Raw genomic sequence first — 26236 nt, 5'->3', positions numbered from 1 at the left:
TGACTCTGGTAATTCAACTAAGCCCTGAAAAATCAATAATGAAAGAAAGTATAAAATTTTTCATTAAAACTATGTATCAAATATCCCCTCCTTTATTCCACATCAAAAATGTGAGAAAATGCATAGATGAGGTAAAAGGCTGTAAAGAACATAATTCATCTCACACCTGTCAGAATAGCTATCATCAATAAATCAACAAATGACAAGTGCTGGTGAGGATGTGGAGGAAAGGAAACCATTATGCACTGGTGGTGGGAATGCAGACTGGTGCAGCCATTGTGGACAACAGTATGGAGTTTTCTCAAAAAATTAAAAATGGTACTGCTTTTTGACCCAGTGATCCCACTTCTGGGAATATATCCTAAGAATCCCAATACACCAATCAAAAAGAATATATGCATCCCTGTTTATAGCAGCATGATTTACAGTAGCCAAGATGAGCAGATAAAAATCTGTGGTACCTTTATACAATGAAATACTATATCGCTCTAAAAAAGGAGGAACTTTTACTCTTTGTGACAGAATGGATGGACCTGGAGAGTATTATGCTAAGCAACACTCTCATCACTCTGGGATTCTGTGTTTGAATCAGTGTCTACATCATCTTTTTCCAAAGAAGAAATGCTGATTTTGTCCAATTCAGCTTCTATTTCTTCATTGATCTTTACATCATCATTATCTTCCATCATCCTTCACAATAAATCACAGAACTAATTGAAGAAAATTAAAGAGGTTAATGCTAATATAAACTGTGGGTTCTTTAATGTATCATAATTATCCAACATTGTTCTATATACACATTTTAGTTTAACAAATGTTCATCATACCTTATCATGTCTGTACCATATATTTAAGAATAATGTTTGACTACAAAATAGACAGGTTTATTACTAGACTTTTAATTCTCTAAGGCAGTGTTTCCCAAAGTGTGGTACGCATACCACCAGGGGTACAGGAAGAGTTTGGTGGGGGTACGCACTGCACCGTGCTTAGCTGCGCCTAATTCTAAGTTCTCATGAGTGTGAGGGGTAGTCAACGTTACGAAAATTATAGAAGGGGTACACATATGTCAAAAGTTTGGGAAACACTGCTCTAAGGGTAAAGTTACATGGAATAAGCTGGCTTGCCTTCCTGAACCAAGAAACTTTACAAAAGAACTCATCCTAATAGAAATGATTAATAGAAAAATACATACATATATATATATATATGAAACATAGGGCTCATTTCTATTCTTTAACTCAGAGTTGTTAATTTTAGCAGAGAGAGCCATGTTTTGCAACAATAACATGAAATATTGGGTAATGATGGCATGTAAAATAAAAATTTATTTCATTTAAATCTTTTTTTAATATATTTTATTGATTTCAGAGAGGCAGGGAGAGGGAGAAAGAGATAGAAAAATCAATGATGAAAAGAAATCACTAATTGGCTGCCTCATGCATGCTTCTGACTGGGGATTGAGTCATGTGCCCTGACCTGGAATCAAACCATGATCTCCTGGTTCATAGGTCAATGCTCAATCACTGAACCATGCTGGATGGGCCATTTAAATCTTTAACACTTGTAATAGATATATTTCAGTATATTTTCATGTCATCATCATCGTCGTTGTCGTCGTCATCATCATCATCATCATCATCACTCTCATTAGCTTCCAAGTATTAAGTAGCTGTGACAAGCCAGGCACTAGAAGACATTTGTATAATGGATAATCTTCAGAGTGACTTAAAAGGTTAAAGGTCATTACAGTCATTGCATAGATGAAAACACTCAGGTTTGAAGAGGTTACTTAACTGTCCATAGCCATTACATTAATAAGTAATGGGGGCAGGATCCTAATTCAGACATCCTGAATTCAAATCCTGTTCTTCACTATCAGATGGTCCCCAAGCTCAAGCTATTCATCTGCCCAGCAATCCTTCTGAACATCTCCTTTTCTCATAATCTTCAAATTGTTTATCATAATCCATTAGCAGATCAAAAAGTTAATTTAGTGCCTCTTGATTATCAAGTTTTAATGACAGGATAGGATAGAAAATATTAGAATAGGCCAGTAAAGAAACTATAATTACACTATATATGCTAAAGATAAGAATTGTTTAAAAAACAAACATGTTTCTAAAGTATGTATGTGTGCGTGCTTGAATTACAATGTAACCTATTTTTTGTTGTTTGTTTTATTGTGGTTCTTGGTAAAAATGATTTTGAAAATAACTGTACTAGTCAGCTATTATTTTATTTTAGAGGCTATTCCAAACTTTCATTCTTTCCTCAAGTCCCCGGACTTTCGACCTCTGAACTCTGTCTTCTTGGATTTGTCTGCCTCCCTCCCTTCCTTTCTCCTTCCCTCCCTCTCTCCCTCTTTTACCTTCCCTCCCTTCCTCTTTTTCCCCCTTATTTTACCCATCCATCTCAAAATCAACTTTTTTGGTGGGTTCAAGACAGAATTATGCTGAGAAACCAAAGGATGAGATATTTTAGGATTCCATTTCTATAACATTTTTACATGCCACAATTTTATAAATGGAGAACATATAAGTGATTGATAAGAGTTGGGAGTTGATTGTGTTGGAAGAAGATGGTTATGATGAGAAAAGGCCAACATGAGAGATCCTTATAATGTTGGAACTGTTCAATATCTTCATTGTGGTAGTAGATAAGTGAGTCTATTTAGATAATAAAAATTATATAGGACATATACACATACAAATAAGTAGAAGTAAAGCAGATTGCATCAATATAAATATCCTGGTCATGATATTATAATATAGTTTACAAAGTATTATCACCGAGAGACACTGGACAGAGTGTACAAGGATGCATTTGTGTACAAGTATTATTTTTTAAGGCTGCATGTGAATCTACAATTACATCACTAAAATGAATAGATATCCTACGTACTCAATAGGAAAAGTTGAATAAAATATAATGCAGCCAGGGAATAGAATATTATACTAGTTCTTCAATAAACACCTCAGGAAATATAGCCACAGAGAAATAATTTAAAAATGGCAGCTATCTGAAAGATAGGCAGAGTAACATCACTCTTATGTAACCACACACACCCTTTATTTTTAGACAGAAACATGCTGGGAGGCATTGAGGAACTTTTGATTTTCATTTCATACCTTTATGTTGAGTGATTTTTAAAATAATAAATATGCAGTACTATAAAGCAGATTACACAGGTATACAAAACTTTATGTAGAAAGAAAGACAGGAGACTAGGGGAAAGGTAAGAGTCACTTCCACTATATGTCCCTCTGTGCACGTCGGCCGATCTTTATCAGCCCTGTCCAATTACATATTCGAGCACATTTGTAATCTCCGCCCTGAGGAGAGCCCGCCGCTGCTCCTCCTCCTCTGCCACTGCTCCTCCTCCACCACAGCCTCTGCTCCTCCTCCTCCGCTGCTCCTCCTCCTCCGCCACTGCTCCTCCTCCTTCGCTGCCGCCGCCCTGAGGAGAGCCCGCCTCTGCTCCTCCTCCGCTGCCGCCTCTGCTCCTCCTCCTCCGCTTCTCCTCGTCCTTTGCCGCTGCCTCCCTGAGGAGAGCCCGCCTCTGCTCCTCCTCCGCTGCCTCTTCTGCTCCTCCTCCACTGCTGCCGCCCTGAGGAGAGCCCGGGGCTCCTCCTCTGCAGCCGCTGCCGCTGCCTCCGCCTGCCAGGATCCGAGAGCCATGTGGGCCAGCAGCCTCCTGGAGCAGAGACCCAAAGGTCAAGGAAACAAAGTACAAAGTGGATCTGTACATCAAAAGGGTGGGTTAAATGGTGATGATTTTGAACCTTACTTGAGCCCCCAGGCAAGGCCCAATAATGCATATACTGCCATGTCAGATTCCTACCTGCCCACTTACTACAGTCCCTCCATTGGCTTCTCCTATTCCTGGTTGTAGATCTAATTAAATTTAATGTTTTCATTATCAAACTTCATGCTAACATGCCCTCCCCCTTTTCTTAGTTTAGTTTTGTGGCTGATTTATAGACTATTCAAAGTCTTCACTTTTAATGTCTAGACTAGCATATGATGTTGAAATTCACATGTAAAAAGTTAAAGCTTAATTTTCTTTATAATTATGAAAGTAGGCTTTTCCATATACATATAACCTATTAGTAATCAGTTAATTTCTAAAGCTAATTTCAAATAGCTAATTTAGTAATCAGCTAACTTGAAGATGACATATAGATCCCAGTCATGAGCTAAGTTCCTCACCTTTCGAACGTCACTGAGGGTGGACTCGCCACCCTCGAGTCGTTTTCAAATGGCTTTTCAATGTGAGGAAGCCGCAACAGGCTAGCCTCAGAAAGGTCCTTCCACTGGCACTTGCTAAGGATGAAATAAATTTGGACCTGCAGTAAGGCTGCAAAATATGTTTACATTTTGAATACTCATTTCCAGATGACACAAAAGACTTCTTTGGATAAAAGAATGTCTACAGAGCTACAAAGAGTGGGGTAATATGTTGGGGCAAATTCTACCCTTTATGGAGGCAGAGAGGGAGCAGGCAGGCTTAAGGACATTTTGGGGGAGCCTCTGGCATACTCTATTCCATACTAATCTAAGAAAAATCCCTGCCTTCAGTACATTGAGTGTTTTAATCACATGTATGTTATCCTAGTAATCATTTTCCTTTAATAGTTCCCAAAGTCTCCGCTTTGTGTCAAGGGAATCTTTAGAGGGACTGGCCTGTGAGCTTCTCCCTCTAGAACACTTTTGTTTGTTCATTTTTATCTTACTGCTGTGATACTCGGCTCCTAAACATGATAGTCTTTGCTGCTGAGCTGATTGGGACCCAAATGGGGGACATTTCATCAATTCTAAAGAGATGTTTACAAGTTAGTCAGAGATTACAATAAACTCAGGAAGGAAAGGAGAGAAACTTTTCAAGAAAGTTGCCAGTGTAAGAGTTAATTATATCTATTTGTAAAAATTGTATTAATAGTTACTTAAGCAACAATACCAATAGAATAGAATGTTTTCTTAGCATAATCTCTTTCAGCAAGGTAAATACAGACTCAAAGATAAGACATTTAATGTAAAACTGTTAAGGGAAAGTCAAGCTCAAAAACAAAGGAACAGGCAATATTTTTTTTTCAATATGCTACATCAATTATATGTATCTAATTGTGCCCAAATGAGCATATAGCTTTTTTATGTTTTTTTTTATTTTTTATTTTTTACTTTCTTTGGTTTGTGTGTGTTTTTTCCCATAGATCCCCTCCTCTCCACATCCACCCCTCCTCAGCGTTCACCACACCATTGTCTGTGTCCATGGGCTATGCATCTATGCATTTAAGTTCTCCAGTTAATCTCTCCCCTCCAATCCCAAACCCCACCTTCCCTGTGAAATTCATCAGTCTGTTTCATGGTTCTACGTCTCTGGATCTATTTTGTTCTTCAGCTTATTTTGTTCATTGGATTCCACATATGAGTGAAATCATGTGATACTTATCTTCCTCTGACTTATTTTGCTTGTAATACTCTCCAGGTCCATCCGTGCTGTTGCAAAGGGTAATAGTTCCTTCTTTTTACAGCAGGGTAGTGTTCTATGGTGTAAATGTACCTCAGGTTTTTTATCCACTCATCTGCTGATTGGCACTTGGACAGTTTCCAGATCTTAGCTATTGTAAATTGTGCTGCTTTGAAAATAGGGGTTCATATATTTTTTTCCGATTGGTGTTTTGGCTTTCTTAGGATATATTCCTAGAAGTGGGATCACTGGGTCAAATGGGACTTTGTCTCCACACAGAGCCCAGCTCTCCACCAACTTGGCCACTTAGACAGTTGAACTACAGCCTCATACACTGAATACCACAACCAAGTCCTAAAAGACAGCAAGGGCAGCCCCTTTCTGACTAGTCCTGCCCTCCTCTGTCCTATTGCAGCTGCCGGCCTTGCCTTCTGGCCTCTGAGACCTCTGTGAGGTCTCACCTCTCCCAGGCGAGGACCTGGCCCCTGCTCAGGCAGCTTCCTCCTCGCAGAGCTGGGTCAGGCCCTGTTCTCTCCTGGGCAGTGCAGTCTTTGCCCCTGCTGCCTCCCACTGTGGGACCTGTAAGGGAGGAGATGAAGCTTCAAGGTTGCAAAGAGAGTTAGGAGGGGTGTACAATAAGTGTGAGGTGTAAAATAGTAATTCTGACATAAAATAAAAACAGGGCTCTGTGGGAATACAGGGAAAGGAGCTGATAATGCTGCCGCTGGTCAGAGCAAGGTCCAGGACAGTTTTTCTGCTAATCACTTTCTCTAGTTTCTAAGAGAAACAATGGTCAGCGAGGCCTGATACTATAACTTGAAAGAGTATGAACAGCAGTATCCAGGTTTTCAGGGAGTTGAGTGTTTTGCCCTGTTTGTGGGTCAGTTTTAGAATGTGCCACAGCAGCTCACCATCCATTTCTTTCATTGGTATAGCTTCATGTATGCAATTGCAACAACACCTCTGCTGTTTCATTCTCTTTCTAGCTTAACAGAAAGATAGTCTTAAACCTGTGGATGATCCTACATTCCAGCTACAGTTACTTTATTTTTAAAACAAAGCCGTGTGTGTGTGTGTGTGTGTGTGTGTGTGTGTGTGTGTTCTTTGCATTCCAGAAGAAAAGCCAAATGGAGAGAAAATTAGGTTAAAAAGTGAACCCAAAACATTTTTACTTGATTTTTTTTTAATTGGACTTTAGGGGAAAGGCATTATACCCAAGGATAAAACATGCACCCACAAAATTGATCTTCAGAAAGCTCAAGCCCATGTCCTTCATTTTATTGGCATTATGCTCTAATCATCCAATGAATTAAGAGATGAGAGGCCATTTCAATCAATTGTGGTCACAGTGAAGCCAATGCCTTTGCCCGAAGTGGCAGCTTTCTGAAGGCCAAAGAGCATCTTAAAATGCTTGCTTTCAGACTGCTTATTGGCTATCCTGCTTTGGCATCCCTGGAAGGAGTCCTTTAACTTCCGTCCGTCCTCTGCCTTCATTCGGATGGTGTCAGGAAGGTAGGCGGAGCTATTTATACACGTGCGCAACTGGAGGGAAGAGGCTCCCCCCAGCTGGCCATCTGACTGCAAGCAGAACCCTGGCGTTTCTTGCTTTATCCTCTGCTATGCACCTTACCACCATGTGTCTGGTACCAGGCACACGAAATTATGAATAAACGAATAATTGGCTCAGCCTCCACAGTGCATGACAAATGTTTTTCATGAACATTAAATTCCTTTTTTTTTAATTTGAGAGAAAATTAACCTCATTTCTGGAATTAATTTCCCCTTATCTTCCTCCCAGCAGCATGAACTGTTTATTTCTCCGAGGCAGAAATGTGTAACCCTCTTGTTTGTCTGTTGTGCAAACTCTGTACATTTCCTAGGGAAAGCTTTGCCATCTTGCCCAGTTGCTTGTACAGACTCTGGCGGGTAATTCAAATCTGTTGCAGTTCCATGCCGCTGTTTGTTAATTGCTCTCCAGGCTGCCTTTCCTTTGCATCTCCTGCAATGCCCCCCCTCCCCCCAATCCGAGCCTGGTATACAGTGGTGCTCACTGAGTGCTTACTGAATAATTGAGAGCTCCTTGGAATGTTAATTTTGATTTTTCTATCAGTGTTTGAAATTTTATACAGTAAACACAGAAATAAGACACGTTGACAAAATATTTTCCTTAAATAAATATAGACACCCCCCGCCCTTACCAAGTAAGCTCTCACCGCACTAGCCTTCATGCCAATCCTCAGCTGTGCCAAACTTAACTTTTGAACCAATGAATTAAAAGAAATAATCACTTTCGACATATTTTGCATTTAAATGAACACCATTGACAAATACTGAAATATCTCTTGACAGATGGGATATGTTTTTGGAGGGAAACGGGCCTGTTTGGACAGTGGCCTGGTATTTTTCTTAATCAGTCCTTTTTAAACTGGTGTTTACCTTGGGCAGGTTAAAGTAAAAAATGTTTTTGACACTTGTTGATGTGATAAGGAAGGCTTTTCTAGGGACTATATTTCTATATGAGGCAAGACAGTTGCAATAGAGGAGAAAGACCAGACTCAACTCCAAATACAGCCAAGACAGCTGGGCGTTTATAGCTAACAAGAAGAACTGAGGGGTCAGTGGATGGAAATTATTAAGAGGAGACATCAAAGGTAGGGGATTCTTGCTAAACCTATTGGACAGGATTCTTGCTGAAGGCAGGCCAAGGACTAATATATCAAAGATGGAAAGATGAGATCACTGGTCACATATCAAGGGTGATCACATATCAAGGGTGAGGATTCTATCTAAATTGATTTAAGAGTCTTGCTCAGGCTGAGGACCGACCAGGGACGAGGTCTAGTAGTGAACAGGACTCAGAGGAGCCTGCCTACGGTTTAGTCGATGAAAGAGTCTTTGTCTGCAGTCATTTTCTTGGCCTATTGAGCACCTCTGTGTACCAAACCAACAGAACAGAGTGGTAGCTATTTGGTGATTTCTGAGCAGGGCACTCATTAGGACTTAAACTGCAGCTGTCAAGCATTTTTGTTGATTTTGTATACATGTACTCACCGCCCCCTACGTCCTGCGTGCAGCCAGTTCGCTTGCACAGGAGCTGTTTTGTTTTCCTTATGCTACTTCAAGCTGCTGTTAGTATTCTTTACTCCAACTATACATACACACTTTTATTCTTTTTCATTTTTAGCTTAAATTTACAAAATTAATGCACTTAGTTCACATTTCACAAAGTCAGATGGTCATAATTGGGGGACTTCTTTTTAAAAAAAATATATTTTATTGATTTTTTTTTACAGAGAGTAAAGGAGAGGACAAAGATTAGAAACATTGATGAGAGGAACATAGATCAGCTACCTCCTGCACATCCCCTACTGGTAATGTGCCTGCAACCAAAGTATATGCCCTTGACCAGAATCAACCTGGGACCCTTCAGTCTGCAGACCTCGCTCTATCCGCTGAGCCAAATCGGTTAGGGCAGGACTTCTCTTCTTGCTCGTAGTTTAGAATGGATGCAGAGACTGTCTTCAAATAGTTCCACAATGCAGAAAGTGTGCACGTTTATATTATTGGATTATTTAATTCTAAAGCCACTGTATAAACAAATCTGACCAAAAGCAACTTATATAAAGGCAATATATACCCTCAGTTATTCTCCTTTCTGGTTCTCTGTATTCCTCTCCTTCCAGGGCTGCCTCCAGCTCTTTCATTCCATGCCCTTAATTGACCTTCACTTTCACACTCAACTCTCTGTTAGACTGTAATAGAGAAAAGACCTGAAGGATTCCACTGGAAAGTGACTTAGAGATCTACATCTTTCAAGTCATGTGCATTCTAGAGTAGTTATCTCAGGCAATGTGGAATAAATTGAAGTGAAATTATTTTTAAGCAATTGAAGATTATAGCAGCCCCTTAAATCACAGCTTATTAGCAAAACTTGTGATTATAACTCTACTTATGACCCTGACCATAATATTTTTAAAACATATTGGTCAATGCCTAGTTTTTTCTTTTATTCTTTTTTTTTTTTTTCTGTAGAAGGCTGTGAGCTCCTTGAAGTCAGGGTTCATGCTTCCTCACTTGTGTATTCACTACAGAGCTATCTTACTCAATATGTTAGTTGAATTATAATCTTAAATAAGGCCCTTAACATCTCTCATTCAAAAGTAGGAAAAGGACAAATTATCTAAAATTGTTCTTTAGTTTGCCATGATTTATTTTATATAGAATGGAGTTCAGTAGGGTATTTTCATTATTATTATTTTCTCCCTTTTTTTTTTTAGATTTTTTTCTAGTTTTTATTTATTTTTTATTAAATAAATCTTTATAGTTCAGATTATTACAGATGTTCCTCTTTTTTTCCCCCCATAGATCCCCTCCACCTGACTTCCCACCCCACCCCTTGCCCTTACCCCCACTACTGTCTTCATCCATATGTGTTGTACTACTTAGATAGCCTGATATTATTTGTAAATAAAGTTACAAATGACAATTGAAATTGATAATCTGGAAGGAAGCTATATAGATTGAGGCTGATATGGTTTAAGATTTTGGAGTTTCTCTACTTATATTATACAGTGATTTGAGTTATAGTTGGTTCATAGCTCTCATGTTGCCTTGGAGGCCTGTTTCATACTACCTTATAAATAAATAGTCTATCAATAATCTATATCAACTCGCCTGAAAGGTAACAAATATTAAATACATTTTAAGAAATTTATATTAAAGATATTTTCAGAAGAAAATAATAGCCCCACTGAAGCAAATCCTGCCCCATAAACATGTCTCCAGCACAGCAGTTCTTCCACTCCATCAACATAGGAAAACAGCAAAATGCAGAGACAAAGAAACTTGTCATGAGGGAGGGAGGGAGGGGGGGGGGGGGGGGGGGGGGGGGGGGGGGGGGGGGGGAGGAAGGGAGGAAGAGAAAGAAAGGAAGGAAGAAAAAGAGAGAGAGAAAGAGGGGTGGGGGAGAGAGAGGAAGAGAGAAAGAAAACCTGCAGGCTAGTGATTATTTTTCTTTTACTTAGAAAACTAGAACAGAAGGTCAAGGAATATTTTATTTTTACTTTGGTTTTCATATACTTTGAGCATATTAAATAATTTTTTTAAAAATAAGTACATATGCTAAATTTTGACGCATTGCACCCCACAAGCTCATATGTTCAGAATGCTGGATTTATTTTCATGTAGAACTTAAGGTTTCTCCTGCTACCTCTATTGAATGAAAAGGCATCATATCACTCACTGTTCATCCACTTAGCAGTACTAGTAGTAATGAGGAAGTACTATAGCACTGTTCTGGATAATATAATATGTTAGTCAGCTGTGATCATTCATAGTGATTTATCTATGAGTATTACAAAATCCATAGAAATAAACCCAGAAGCTGAAACTAATGAAATTCTTCTGTTACCAGTGGAAGTGGAGTCCTTAGGGTGCTCTGAGAAAAGGAATTTCCTGAGGCCCCCACAGGAGGATGGGGTTTTGTGGAAAGCTTTACTGACGATGCAAAATTAAGGGGGTTCCACTAGAAGGTCCCATCTCTGTCCAGCCCACCGTGGAAGAAGTCCAATCTTGTCTTCAGCCGGGCCAGAATTAAAGTCACTGCTCAGCCGAAACTGGTTTGACTCAGTGGATAGAGCATCGATCTGTGGACTGAAGGGTCCCAGGTTTGATTCCGGTCAAGGGCATGTACATAGGTTGTGGGCACATCCCCGGTGGGGGGTGTGCAGGAGGCAGCTGGTTGATGTTTCTCTCTCATCGATGTTTCTAGGTCTCTATCCCTCTCTCTTCCTCTCTGCAAAAAAAAAAAAAAAAAAAAAAAATCAATAAAATATATTTAAATAAACATAAATAAATAAATAAAGTCACTGCTCATAGTTTCTGCCCCATAGTAAAGTCTAGTCCAATCCAACATCTGGCTAGCTTAGCTTGATTCCCAGCTGCAGTCCATTTCGTGTGGGGTTCGCACAGCCTTGGGCCATGTGGCTACTCAAGGTCACCTTGCTATGGAGAGAGAAAGGCCAAGTGCATGGGCGAGTGTGGGTTCCAGAGCTACCGAGCAAGCGTGAACAGAAGCAAACAAGAGAGAAGGCTCCTTTGTCTGGCAATTTTAACCAAAGGTTTCACACACTTCCGGAAGTCCGTTGTAACCCAGACTAGACTGATAGGCAAACACCTCCTCTGCATCACCCAGACTTCTACTGCCCACGCGCCCATCTCCCCTTTTGTTCTATCCCTTTTCTCTAGGTGATCTGCAGGGAATGGACCAGTGGTTCCCTGGGCAGCATAAAGCTGTAGCTTCCTGGTGAAGCTGCCCAGTTGACCATGTTTACAATGTTTGTCCTCTTCATTGCTCTCTTCCTATTATTAATATTAACGAACTAATTGTAATGATGACACTACAACTATTCATAATCCTTCATTTCAAATCAAATATGCATCATGAATTGCTTGATTGATTTTGTAAAACTCAGATATTATATCTTAGAAATTGAAAAACAGTCTTTATGTCAAAAAATAGTTTTTATTTAAACTTTTAAAAAAATAAATGTTACACTTACCTTTTAATTTTGGTGTTTTACATAAGTTTCTACAAAAAAGGGGTTCTGTTTATAATGACATTTTAAAATAACTTATTTTTGTCTGTGCTCTCCAAATGTTTTTTGGTCATACAACCATAAGTTTAAAATTTTATTATATTCCCTAATGTGTACTAGTATATGCTAGCTTACTTAAATAATAAATATCTACTAGTGTATTCATATTTTATATACATTATAAAACTAATCCCTCTCCCAGAAATATCCTGAAGAATGATGTAAAATAAATATAAATTCTAACAACGTTTGTCTTGACTTCATTGGTTCATCTTGTATACCCCTTGAGGTTCTTGTCCCACGATTTTCAGTACTTCAAGTATGAACTACTTCCTGCTTTGTTATCTGTTTCGGGTTATTGATTTATGGTGATGACTACTCTTATACTATACAGAGACTTGTTCAAAGGTCATCTTTTTTTTGAGACATGCTTATTCATTTTCATGTACACCTACACAAAGGTCATTTTTCTTGAGGTGTGCTCCTTCATTTCATATTTGTTTGTAAATATTTGTGCACCATTGCATGACTGTTAAATTTTTACTTGTCATAAAATTTTAGATAAGAAGCTTCAGGAAACATTTATGTTAGCGATAAGGAATGATGAATCAAAGAGGTGACTGAACAGAAAACTATTTTTACCCCAACTATTGCCACCCACCACCTGCTCTTAGAAAATGATTTCCCACATTGAGAAGATATAGAAAACTCCAGAAAGAGCATTTATTCTAAATTAGCTGTAATTTCATGGGATAAGGAAATAAGAAAGACACAGCTAAAACCTACATCTGTATCTGTCAAACAATTGCAAAACTGTTTTAGCCATAACACTCATAAGGTAACTAAATTGTTAGATCTTGGAGGGCAGGGCTATATTCATTCTTTTTATTTTTATTATTTAAAAACAATACATTTTATTTATTTTTTTACAGAGAGGAAGAGAGAGGGATAGTTAGAAACATCGATGAGAGAGAAACATCAGTCAGCTACTGGGGATGTGCCTGAAACCAAGGTACATGCCCTTGACCAGAATCGAACCTGGGACCCTTGAGTACATAGGCCAATAGTCTATCCACTGAGCTAAACTGGTGTCGTTCATTCTTATGTGTCCTAATGTGCTTTTGCAGAAACCGGAGCGCACCTGTTTGTTGAATGAATGTTAGTGGATTAATAAGTGAATGAGAATCTATACCTTTTTCCCAGATTTAGTACAAGTAATTTTGGTTAGGACTAACAACCTGAATTTCTTAGTACATATAAACTACAAAAAGTTATGTATGCTCTTGGAAGTCTCAGTTTTCATGATTCTGAAGCTTTACTCCGTTACATATAGTTTCATATATTTGTACTTCCCTCAATAGAAACTCAATTATTACAGCCTGACTTCTGACATTTTTAAACAGTTTTGTCCATGAGGTGCTGTATTATGGCTTTGATCACATCTCTCCTATATTAGATATATTGAATTTTCTACATATGTGGTTATGATTTTCATTTTCAAATTTTCATATATTATTTCTTTAAATACTTTTTTTTCTGCCTGCTCTCCTCCCCTTCTCCCAAACATACTTTAGGGAATCCAATTACATCCTATATAATAAAAGCTTAATATGCTAAGTGTCCAGTGTCTGGTCAACTGGTTGGCCATTCAACTAATCAAAGTATAACATGTTAATGATAGGCTAAGATGCCTCAATCACTCACTATGACATACACTGACCACCAGGGAGCAGTCAAGTGATCCACCAGTCACTATGACATGCACTGACCACCAGGGGGAAGACACTCTGACCAGTAGGTTAGCTTGCTGCTGGGGTCCCGCCAATCTGGACTGAGTGAGAAGGTCCGGACATGCCCTGAAGCACTCATGCAGTCCCTCCCCAGCTGGCCAACCTCCCACATCTCTCCCTGGCCTTGATTGTGCACTGGTGGGGTCCCTCAGCCTGGCCTGCATCCTCTCACAATCTGGGACTCTTTGTTGGATGTCAGAGAGCCAGTCTTGGCCCAACCCCACAAGGAGAGCGCTAACTAGCGAGAAGATGGGCTCACAACTGGCCAGTGCAGCCGCAGTGGCGGGAGCCTCTTCTGCCTCCATGGCAGCGCTAAGGATGTCCAACTGATGGCTTAGGCCCACTCTTCCTACCTTCCACCCCACCCTGCTTCAGCAGACCTAAGCTGTCACTTAAACATCCCCCAAGGGCTCCTGGACTGTGAGAGGGCACAGGCTGTGCTGAGGGACCGCCCCCCATTTTCATGCACTGGGCCTCTAGCATATATATAGTAGGCCATTGACATTGTCTCACAAATAACTGAGGCTCTGTTCATTGTTTTCCTATTTTTCCCCCCTGTTTATTTTATTTTAGATAATTTCTATTGCTATGTCTTTAAATGCTCTAATCTACTCTTCTGTCTGATCTAATCTGCTATCAAACCCCTGTATTTTCTATCCTAGATAATATAATTTTTATCTCTATTCTTGAGATAGGTCTTTTTCATATCTTAACTATCTCTTCTTAGAATGCTCATACTTTATCTTATTGAGCATTTGTAATATTATTGTAATAACTCCTTTAATTCCTTTGTATATTAAGCCTATATCTGTCATTTCTGGGTCTGTTTCTTTTTTTTAAATTTTTCTCTGCAATATGGGTTACATTTTTTGCTTCTTTGTATGCCTGGAAGCTTTTTTTTTTATTGGTTTTGGACTTTGGGAACTTTTACTATGTGAGTGCTGGGTATTTCTGTATTTCTTAAATACTGGAGTTTCTTTGTTAAATTTCCAAGTAGTAAACTTACAAAAAGTTTGGTTCTCTAGAGATTTGTGTTCAAGTCTGTCAATTTCTTTAAGACTTTATTAGGTGGGATCAGAGTGGTTAATCTAAGGCAGAGATCATCAAGCTATAACCTACAGGCCAAATCTGGCTTACTGTTGTTTTTATGTCTTGAGGGCACCACTCCAGCACTGTAAGTCACAAAGGCAAAACTGAGACTTCTTTCTCCACTCCCAGAGCCTATCACCCCATTGTTCAGACCTAGCATGGGTTGCCACATACAGGTTGGAGACCTCACTGTTGGCAATTGCTGAGCTTCAAGCAGTAGAATCTTAGTCTGAATCAGCAACTTAACAAGTCCAAAAAAATTGGAAGTACTTAACAAGAAAAAACACCGCCTCACCACTTGATGGGGGGAGGGGTATGATAGGCTATCCATGTGGGCATATTTTATGTCTAATTGCCAATGGCTGGAGACATTCTTGATAGGAAATCACTGGCTTCAAAAGTAAGGTCTGGGCAGCATGTGGGAAGTGGAGGGTAATGTTTGTCCCCCCCCATCCTCAAAGTCTAACCTCCTTGGCCTTTCTGCTAGTAAACTCAGAGATTCCTCTGGACTCCATTAAGGTTCTCTTCTCCCCAGTCAGCAAGCTGAGATACTGGTGAGCCTCTTTCTACTGGATTCCTTCTTTCAAAGACCACTGTCCTATGCTACCTGTTGTCCAATGTCAGCAAGCCATTGTTTCATATATTGTCTGGTGTTTTATTTGTTTCAAGAAGAAAGGTGAATCAGTCCCATTTACTCCATGTGAAATGTGGTAGCAACCATACTTGGGTAAAAACTGCTGTTTGAATTTTAACCCTAGTATTCTGGCTTCAGCATTCTCTTACTTGCCTAAACATAGGGTAGTTACCTCAGCTTCCAGGTGGAGACCTGGAGGCTAAGGTAATTTTCCTGTGCCTGGGACCAGAACTACAGGAGATGGATTCCCACTGACTCAGTAGCTTCAGGAATAGAAACTGTAGATAACCTTTAGAGATTAACTGCTGAGCTCTGCTTCTGTATTATCGGCTATCACAAGATAGGGCCACATTCCAATGTCCTGCAAGCTGTTCCCAGCCTTTAGAATTTAGAATTCAGAACAAAGGAAATTTTTGTGGTTTGGACCTTTAAAAGAACTGCCTACACCTGCAGCAGTGTGGTCGTGAGGGTGGCCACCTGCATGTGGTGCTCTGGCGGCCGTCCTGGCCAGTTCAATAAATCCTTGCCTGCTTTTTTTTTTTTTTTAAATCAATCATCAGCCTCCAGTGGTCTTATTTTGAACCCAGGGTTTGATCCCACAACACATGATGCTTGAAAGTGTAATTTTTTACTTCTCAAATTTGAAGAATCAAAATATCCATGAGATTTAAAACTCTGATGAGTTACGGTCAAAGGAGACAGGAGATGAATTTTGACAGAGATTTCTAATAAGTTCTATTTTGACAAGAAAGTAAAATGTCTGCCTCGAGATAAGCAGACTTTTCAAAAGGCTCCCCCAAAGGACTTGTGATGAGTCAATAGTGAAGGCTTTGTCAAGAGGATTTAGTTTTCATTTAATCCTAAGGGTGTGGGGGGGGGGTGTGAGGGGGGGGAAGATGTACATTGAATAACAACATTGTGGAAGGAAAATAGTAAAAAAAATAAATAAATAAAAAATAAAAAATGGCAGCTCATTAGTCAATGCCATGAACAGGATGATGAGTTTGTGTGCTTAGGCAAAAAGATGAAAAGCTTGGTTCCGGTTGCATATATTAAACAGTTAGGGCATCATATCATACCAAAAGAAGTGTTGGCAAAAGCAATGATTCTGAAACAATCCAAAGTGCAACAAATAATCAAAAAAAAAAAAAAATGTACTGAAATTCTTTCTCCCAGATGCTAAAACTTAAAATTAATTTGCTACCCAAACATTGATTTTTCAATTAAAAAAAAAGATGGTCTAAATAATCAAGTAATTAAACTAGAGGTTGATTTGAAAGAACTAGAAAGGAGAGGATATAATTTTCTTATTGCTAACTCTATTCAGTCCATGATTTATGAAAATGGAAGCACATCAGCAATAATAATGCAAACCCCATTTAGTTTTATCTATAAGAAGAGCGCTTTTCTAAAGGGCATGCTTCTCTTACTCCTAAGATAATATCTTTCTGACAGAAAACACACTGAATTGATTCTCAAGCTACTATCTGAGTTCATTGTGACAAATTGCCAAGGAGAAAGAAGGCTTATTTTCTCCTTGTCATTAATAGTTAATTGTTATTGCACTCTCTCTGATGGCAGATGTGGGTTAGGGAAATCATATCCATCCTTTCTAAAAGTGTTGATATATTATTAGAGGTGATCACGCAACAGCAAAATAAGCATATTCTTTGGGGGACTAAATGGAGTTGGCCTATAGATTTTTCTTTCTCCCTTTTTGTAAAGCACTTTAGAGAATCACTCACTTTTACAAGGAGTCTACCTGGAGTAGCAAAAGTCAGTGTTAATGTTTCATGAAAGCTTTCGTGCTCTGGAAAACTTACATTGATGTACTGTGATGCTTGCCTTTTGGAGGGTCATGTGGGTGCCCATGGTAATGTTTTAAGCATTACTGAAATGTTTCTTTCACCTGCTCTACTGCCCGGTCTCTTGTGCAATGGTATTAACACTTGGAACAACATCTTACAGCACTGTGAACTCCTCTTTTAATCTGACACCTCTGGGATTTTGTGGCTTCCCTAATTGGAAAGAAGAAAAGAAGAAAGGTGTCAAGAAGGTCAACTGGTGAAGAGAAAAAGCAGAATTTTAAACTGTCTTTAAAGAGTAGAAAGACAAAGAGATCTTTTTTGACAATCCCTTCCAATTGGACAATGCATCTAAAAGGTTCTTGACTGAAGTAAAATTACTTGGTTTTAGCTGAAATGCTAAAACCAAGTAATGTCTTAAAAACAAGAAAATCTTGTGTAAATATTAGTAAATGCTAAGTGAAACCATTAAAATGTTGCTTTATTTGCAGCTTTGAATCAGGCAAAGTCTCTCCTTCACAGGGCAATGTAATGGCTAATGCTCTAGCAGTAGAGTTGAGTCTTATGTTCACTGATTATAGCTATTTGACCCTGGGCAAATCTTTGACTTCTCTGCTCTTCTTCTGTTATTTCCTCACTGGCAGAGTGGACATGTTAATGGAACCTGCGCATATAGGTGAGGGAAAGTCAGTGAACTAGTGTATGCAAAGGGTGCAATAAATGCTTGAATTACTCCTAATTATCATAAATATTCAGTACAAGCTACGTTTGTTTAAATTATCTGGAAATATGCAGTAAAAGTGACTTGGAGACAAGAATTGCCCAAGTTGACAGGCTAAGATTTCTGCTGTATTTTGCATGAAAGCCACCCTCTACCTAACTGTATTATTTGATTGGGAGCACTTATTTAACAACTATAGCATTTATTTTTGAGCATTTTGTAGACAGGGGTTTCTTCCTCCCCTCCCGCCCCCCAAAATAACAGAAGTTTATTAGAAAATAAATATTTTAACTTAATCTTTCAGACTATGCATATAATCTCTATATTCATTTCCCCTTTAAAGCTACCTGAAGAACTTCACATTTTGGAACACGGTTACTGCACTTCAACATGAAATCCAAACCAAATGAAGATGAGTATATCATAGTTTGTAGGCACCTATCAATTCATAATAATGCCTCATGAAAGTATTATTTCAGAAGAGCCTCCTCTTGTCAATATTGCATTGGCTCAGAAACTGTCGTTGTGTCTGTCAGATGTGAACATCTAACTTCTATGCTGAAGATTGGCTTTTCATCCTGTATTTTTATTGATATGAAGTGTTACTATAGTGAATCTTCTTCTTCCTGTCCTCTGTGTCACTGACAAATCAAAGTGATGCCCAAGGACACACTGATATTTTTGTTAGATGCTTCATTGCATATTCACGAATATGCATTGTCCTTTAGAAGAATAATCAGTTAGATCCTAGTTAATGCTGACAAGATAAACAGTCATGGAATTGCCTTCATGCATTTCAATTAGGTTTGATTTTCTTACCTGTGAGGTTAATTAAAGGTAATTGGTTCAGAGAGCTTTTGTCTTCCTGTGAAAGACAGACACATAAGTATGCTGTTTGTTAAGCTAAGAGAAATATGCATGGCACTGAGGTTTTCACTGTCATTTAAAATGCTAGATACATTCTCCCCATGGCATTCTCATTCTAGTTGAGAAACTACTTAAATTCCAAACACATTTATCAGAGACATGTTTTCTCAGTAAGCGTTTCCAGGCAACATTAGTTTTTGGTATAGATTTCATACTTATTACATATAAGAGCAGCATCATTGCATTAATTCAATATTCAAGCAAGTGGTGCTTTAAAAACTATACTTAAGAAATTGTTAAAAAAAAAAAATTAGATGGTCATTCTAAGGCGATTAATGCATATTGAACTTATACCATTGATTTTTGTATATACCTAGAAAATAAAGGGAAAACTTCTATGGAAATAATAATATATCTACATTCTTAAAGCTGTATATTTTTAAAAATATGTTTTATTGATTTTTGAGAGAGAGGAAGGGAAAGGGAGAGATAGAAACTTCAATGAGAAACATTGATCAGCTGCCTCTTACATGGCCCCCACTGGGCATCATCGAACCCACAATTCAGGCATGTGCTCTGAACAGGAATTGAGGTGACCTTTTGGTGCCTGGGACGATCCTTGAGCATTGAGCAACACTGGCCTCACGAGACTAGATATTTTTAATGTTATTACTCAAAGTTAGAAAATATATTGGACAGTTCCACCATTTGATATTTCATAACTGACTTCTACAAAATAAATTCCAGAGACTGTAAGTGCTTTGAATCCTCCCATTCAACCATAGCAACTACTTACTAATTTTAGGTGAATTTTTTATTGGGACAGAACTACTGCAATTAACCTCAGGGTGGATCTTAAAGCAGATGCTTACCTGACTGTGTTTACAGGGGAACAGTCCAAACAAGAAGTGATAGTGAAACATGATGAAAAGTTCTGCTGTGTTTGCCTGACTGCTGCCCATTGCTTATCTCTTCCTTGTGTGATACCTTACAAAAACAAATTATAATACACCTTCCCTTCCAAAGTTCATCCAAGTAACGTGGAAATTGGCTCACTAACATAGCATTCAGCTTTGTCCAGATTAGATAATATAACAAGGCAAAGTGTTAAAACCTAAAAATGGATTTCATAAAATATCTTTAGAGAAAATACAGTGCCAAGTAATGCTTACATTTTGTTTCTCCCTCTTAGTTGATCACATTGATGGATGAAACCATACTCAGTCAATTCAGAATTTATTAAAAGTTCAGGCAACAGAAAAGTATATAGAAAGATGAAGATATTTAAAATATTCCATCCAAGAACTTAAAATATGTTGAGCCAAACATGTATAATCTGCTGATAAAGATAAGCAAGTAAACTGTATCCATTATGAATGCCTTCATCAGCAAGAAACAGGAAATTCAATTAACAGTGGCTCCTGCAATAAATAATTTTCACTTCTCGCGTGTAAGAAGTCCGTAGCTGAGCAATCTCAGTCAGAGGCAGTATTTCAACAGTGTTTCATCGCTTCGCTATGCCATCCTTGACTTGTGCCTTCTAGCGCTGTACTTCCCACCTCATGGGTACAACGCAGCTGCCACATCTCTGAGCATCATGTCAGTATTCAAAGCAGAAGTGAGACATGTAGGAAAGGGGCCTCTGTGATCCGTCTTCAGCATAGTCAAGTTTTAGAGAAAACTAGCAGCATGTTGCCAGTTGGTTACTGAATTTCCCCAGGGCACACAGGATGTAGGGAGGAGGGGGAGGGGGTATAAAGACAAAGAATTGTGTACAGGACCAATAGCACGTTTTCCAGGAAGATCCACCCACCACAACTAGATAAAGGGAGGTAAAGATAACTAGCAAAGGCCTCACCCCATTTTTAATTTTTTTAAATAACCCAATAGGAGAAAATAAGACCTAGGCACCCCACAGTACTCAGCCTAGGAGGAACCGGGGGAGGGATTCTTGCACTCTAAGAATAATATAGCCTGTGATCACTGCTCCGTTTATGCCTGTTCAACCAGACACCTGCTTTTACAAGACCACATTAAAAGTCTCACTGTCGCCATACTTCTGTCTCTGAGTCCGTTATTTCAGGTGAGCATTTCTCACAAGAAAGAGGCAGAGAGCTGCTCTCTGCTGTCTGTATCTTCTATAAGGAAGCATAAGCTTCCCTATACCTGCCCTGCATACATGTCAGAACTGCGCCATGTGACCACACTTACCTGTAAGGAAGGCTGCAGAAATGAGTACTTAGTTTTTCCAACTCCTGTGTGGGAAGCGGCAAGAAAGAAAAAAGGGACTTGGGAATTGCTGCTGTCAGTCTCCCAATAATAGCTCCACATACATCACCCAAGCAAGGCAGAAGCAAAACAGCTGCAGGAGAGGAAAAGGGAAGTTTCTGATTTGGGTTAAGGATACCATGGAAGTACTACTGAGGCTGGGATTTTAAGTGTAAATAAGATTTAATAGAGGAGTTGGGGCCTACAGGACAATTCAGAACATAATAAGCAAAGGAAAGACAAGGGGATGTAAAATGACATGGCATGTTGGAGAATGACCAAATAGTAGTATGGTATATTTAGATATCAGAGAATGTATAAATGTGCTTGTAGGGAAGCTGTGTGCTGAGAACTTATAAAGGAATTTTGAGATTTTTAGAGAACTTTTACTGCTGTACTATATAGCTTAACTTTCAATGGTTTCCCAACCACTGGAATCAAAATCAAACCCCATAGCCTGGCAATTGATGTTCCAGATAAATAAATGCACCTAGCCTGAATTGTTTGTTCATCCTTTTCTATCACTGTCTCCCATATATATGTCAGTACCTTTAGCCAAACTGGATTTTTTAACATACACATACCCGCAAAACACACACACACACACACACACACACAATCCTCTTTCTATGTACAGTGCCTCCTGTTATGGTTCCTGCAGTGTTCTCTCCAAACCTTTCCAAACTGAAGTTCTGTCCATCAAGGCCCTTCCCAATAGAGGTGGAGTGGAATCACGTCTAATCACCTTACCTATCTTTTGAACACTTATAGTAATTTAAATATAATTAATTGTCCTTTGTCCGGAAGGGTGAATGGAGACAAACCAAACTCCAATCCAGATTCAAAGCCTGAAAAGACCAATGACTCGGTCTCAGTTCAAAGTGGCTTTCTTCTCTGATGACTCCCAAATAAACAGTCAAGCAGTGCCAGGACATACATAGGGTTAGGAGGCAAGTGAGTGGACATAGTTCCCCAGTTCTCCCTTGTCCCTCATGAAATCCTATTAGTAATTGGTGGTTCATTCATGCTGTGGGGTATGAAATCTAGCAAATCTGTGGAGGCCAGAGCCACAGGTTCAGTGCCTACCCTAGGCTAGGGGATGGGCCACATCAGCAATTCAGGATCTGTCCATTACCATGTAAACAATTTTTTGCTTCAGTATCATTACATTCCACTTTCTATTTCTGATCAAGATCTACAGATATAATCTTACCACATTTTTTTTTCAAATTTTATAGAGATTTATGAAAATTAATGCACTGGAGGGGGCGTATCTCAGCCGGGCCTGCCCCTTCTCACAATCCCGGAGTCCTCAGGGGTGGGGGGTGATCCATCAATCAAGGGAAGGCAATATCCCATCACACCTCAGCTGTTGCCACTGCTGGCAGTGCAAGCCTCAGCCAGCTCTGGTTACCTGGGCCTCGGGTGGCCCTGGGTGGCTCTGGCAGCTGCCATCTGAGGCTTGCCTGCACCTCTGGCCAGCCCTGGGCTGCTGGGGGACTGAAGAGACTGAAGGACTCTGGAGGCCTTGCTGCATGCCTGCTGCCCCAGGAGGGCTGAGGGGACTGGGTACTGCCATCTTTGTGGGCGGGGCAGTCAATTAACATATTTTCTCCTTGACTGTGGGCGCCACCATCTTTGTAATGGCATGAGGGTCAATTAGCATATTCCCTCTTTATTAGATAGGATTTTAGACTTTGTAAAATAGTGGTTAACAGCATAGGTTCTGGAGTTGAACCAACAGATTTTAAATCTCAACTCAACCACAAGTTATGTGATCTTGAAGTCATGTGTCTGTTTCCTCATCTATACAGTGGGAACAATAAAGGTATCCACTCTTGGTTTGTGGTGAGAATTAAAGCTGTTGCCTCAGATTATTTAATGTTGTTTGCCAAATTTAGATCTTTTAGGGCAAAGACTAAATCATGTTTCTCCCTATCATCTTTAAAGCTTACTCTATGCACAATAAAGTTTGAAAAAAATAAATGAATTTATTTAAAATTGATTTCAGTGTTTTATGGCTCTAGAAATAAAAGTATTCAATGACACAGAGCAGCAGTAGAAATGTATAATGAAATATATCTCAAACAGAAAAGCATTCATTCCATGAAAAGACAGCCAGCTCCACAACACTGGGGTGGAAACATATTTTAGAACATCCCTGGAGGGCAATTTGACAAAATTATCAAAAGTACTTTTTAAAAAATTATGGATTTGGACCCAATAATTCTAATTCTATTAATATAAATGCTAAGAAAGTGACACAAAGGATGCTATAGGATAAAATGGAAACAATGTAAATTTCCACTGATAAGAATTAATTAAATTTAAAATATTTATATTATGATAAGGTAAACTCATATTTTAACAGAGAAAATGGCATCATATGTTAATTGAAAACAAAAAGATAACATAAAGAGTTATAAACCTATTCTAAAATATAAGAAGAATATATAACATCTTGTTTGTATGTTAAAAATAAGCCCGGTCATCTTTTAATGAAAATGTGAGTAATCTTCATATTTTTTCTTTATTTCACAATTACTGAAAAACAAAACAGTGAACTTTCATTTTGGAAAAGCAATCATCTTGGAAGTTCAGTTTTTACAAACACTAGTGCAAAGGCCTATAGTTCCAGCTTGTTCACACATTCCTCAAGGCTGTCAACAGTCTGTCCTTGGGCGCATAGGCAGTGGGTGGAATTGTAGAAGCAGGGTACCAAGAAGCAGACTGGTTCTAATCCCATTTCTGTTGTTAACTTCCTGTGTGTCTTTGGGCAAACTTTCTGCAATTGTAAAAAGCCGTATGGATATTCATATAAATATTGCTCTCAAATGTGGGTAGATTAAGTGACTAGATCAGGGGTCTCCAAATGCTAAAACAAATAGCCCTAACCAACCTAACTATAAAGAGCAAAGCAAGAATTAAATACCCATAGTTGTGCATGTCCACCTCCCATCCCCCCCACACACATACACACATGTGTGTATGCACACAGCCAAGACTAGAGGGAAGCAACAAAGATACCAAGGGCACAAAATGTGGGAGGCATTCACTCTCAGGGTCATACAAGTAGACTATCTGATTTTAATGTCATTTCCAATCCCATTTCTAATCCCCCAAATGCAAAATACTTAATTTTAACTCAACCCTGTCTCCTTCTAGTATACACCTTACATGCCTCTTACCTAGTTCCTGGCATGCACATAAGTGTGTGCACACATGCATGCAGTTTGGCAGCAGCCAGGAAGAGAGATGATAGATAGCTCTCTAGAAGGGTTGTCAGTGCTATAATGTTTTCTTATTGAATACGTAGAAATGACCTACTTGCACATAGAAAGAAGAAACTGCTCTGCCTTCTGATCGGTGGTTGAGAATAATAGAAAATCACTCTTTATTCAGATATTATCTTTTCTTGATTTTATTTCTACATGACTTGATTTGTTTCTTCATGGACATTATTGTCTTCTTAGCATCACCTCAGAATTCCACATTAGAGTCCACAGGATCTGGATAGAAAGTTCCAATCCAGTGGTCCAGTGAAATCTTCCCAGTATCTTCTTAATACAAACTTTCAAGCCTCACATTTTTGTGGAGTATCTTTTGGACCCTGTCTACTTCAGTTGCCTGCTTGTTGGTGTTCCCACTCAAATCTAGTATCAAACTCTGGCATTTGAACTTGATATTGACCTGGCATCCCCCAAGGATGATTTCTGAGTTATTGCCCAGCGGTTCTCATTTCTATTATCTGAAGGCGCTACCTCTCCAGGCCCAGAATTGGCCATTGGACTTCACTAGCCAGAAAGAGGTGCTGTAGGAATTCTTAAGATGAGACAGCAATCAAGATGACTGTTGTTTTTGGCACATTCGCCAGCAGCAATTGCTTCAGTGACAAAATAACATGACCCCAAGCCAAAATCAAAGATATGATATTCCTTTTAAATTTTGGTTTTGAAGACAAAATTAACAGTGTAGGCTGATAATTTTGGCTTTTACTCTCTGAAGGAATGTAATATTAACCAAATGCATATGCATGATAATTTACCCAAATACTCATTCATTCTCATGAGTTGAAGTAGGTCATGCTGACATATGCATATCAAAAGTTACATTCATATTGTAATTCTAGGCCTAATGTTTTTGTGTGTTTTTTTCTAAATAAGAAATTTCTAAGACGCCATAATGGAAGAAATTATATTTTGTGCTGAAAGCAGTTGCAGTACGTAATTATGATCTCAAGGAATCACATATTGAAAGGCTGTATTTCAAAATATAGAGACTAATTATAAAAGTTGCAAGCAAAGAAAAAGGATTCTAAACACAGGTATCTCAGTAATTGTGTAACCTCAGATGAGAAGCTATCTTGCTCTGAGTTTGGCAAATCATGTTTAAATTGAGGAGAGAGATAGGAAAACATAAACTGTAATATCCCATTAGTTTAATATGCCTGTTTCTAAATTATTAACTAACAGATATTTGCAAAAAGTATAATAGTACCTTGGAAGTAATTAGAAATTATTGCCCCATCATTGCCATTAATATACAAAGCCATTTTAACTTTTATATTATATATCTAATTCCCATAACTATACAACAATTAAAATCTCATAAAATATGACTTTTACACAGCTCTTCTCAATATAATTTGCTCACCATTGCCTAAATGGAGTAAATGAAGCAGAAGTTTATGAATCATGAAAGGACATCTGTGAAAGTATTACGCTTTATTAAGTTGTATTAACAAATTGTGTTTCTAAAGACAGCTGTTTTAAGCTGATGTTGCTTGTATTTATGAGTAATTCAATCATTCTTTTAGTACTATTATTCATTTTAATGAGAACTCCATAAAATCTAATATTTTTTCTTAGCTAACAGATAAGGGAACTAAAAGAGGGTGACAGTTATTTGGGTTGTACAAGTATTGCATTCACCAATGTGAACAAAAGACAAACTGACTCACGTATATTTCTGATAAATATTCTCTCAATTTGATAAC

General features: G+C 38.6%; 1 protein-coding gene across 5 annotated transcripts in view; it reads left to right on the top strand.

Moving 5' to 3' along the window:
• PTPRR (protein tyrosine phosphatase receptor type R) overlaps nt 1-26236 on the top strand; it is a 249062-nt gene that overhangs the window by 89063 nt on the left and 133763 nt on the right. The gene's annotated exons all lie outside the window — the stretch shown is intronic.

This window comes from Pipistrellus kuhlii, unplaced genomic scaffold, assembly GCF_014108245.1.
Source record: "Pipistrellus kuhlii isolate mPipKuh1 unplaced genomic scaffold, mPipKuh1.p scaffold_m20_p_3, whole genome shotgun sequence".
NCBI lineage: Eukaryota > Metazoa > Chordata > Mammalia > Chiroptera > Vespertilionidae > Pipistrellus > Pipistrellus kuhlii.
Note: the sequence above shows the minus strand (reverse complement) of the source record. Positions and strands in the feature narration are given on the sequence as shown.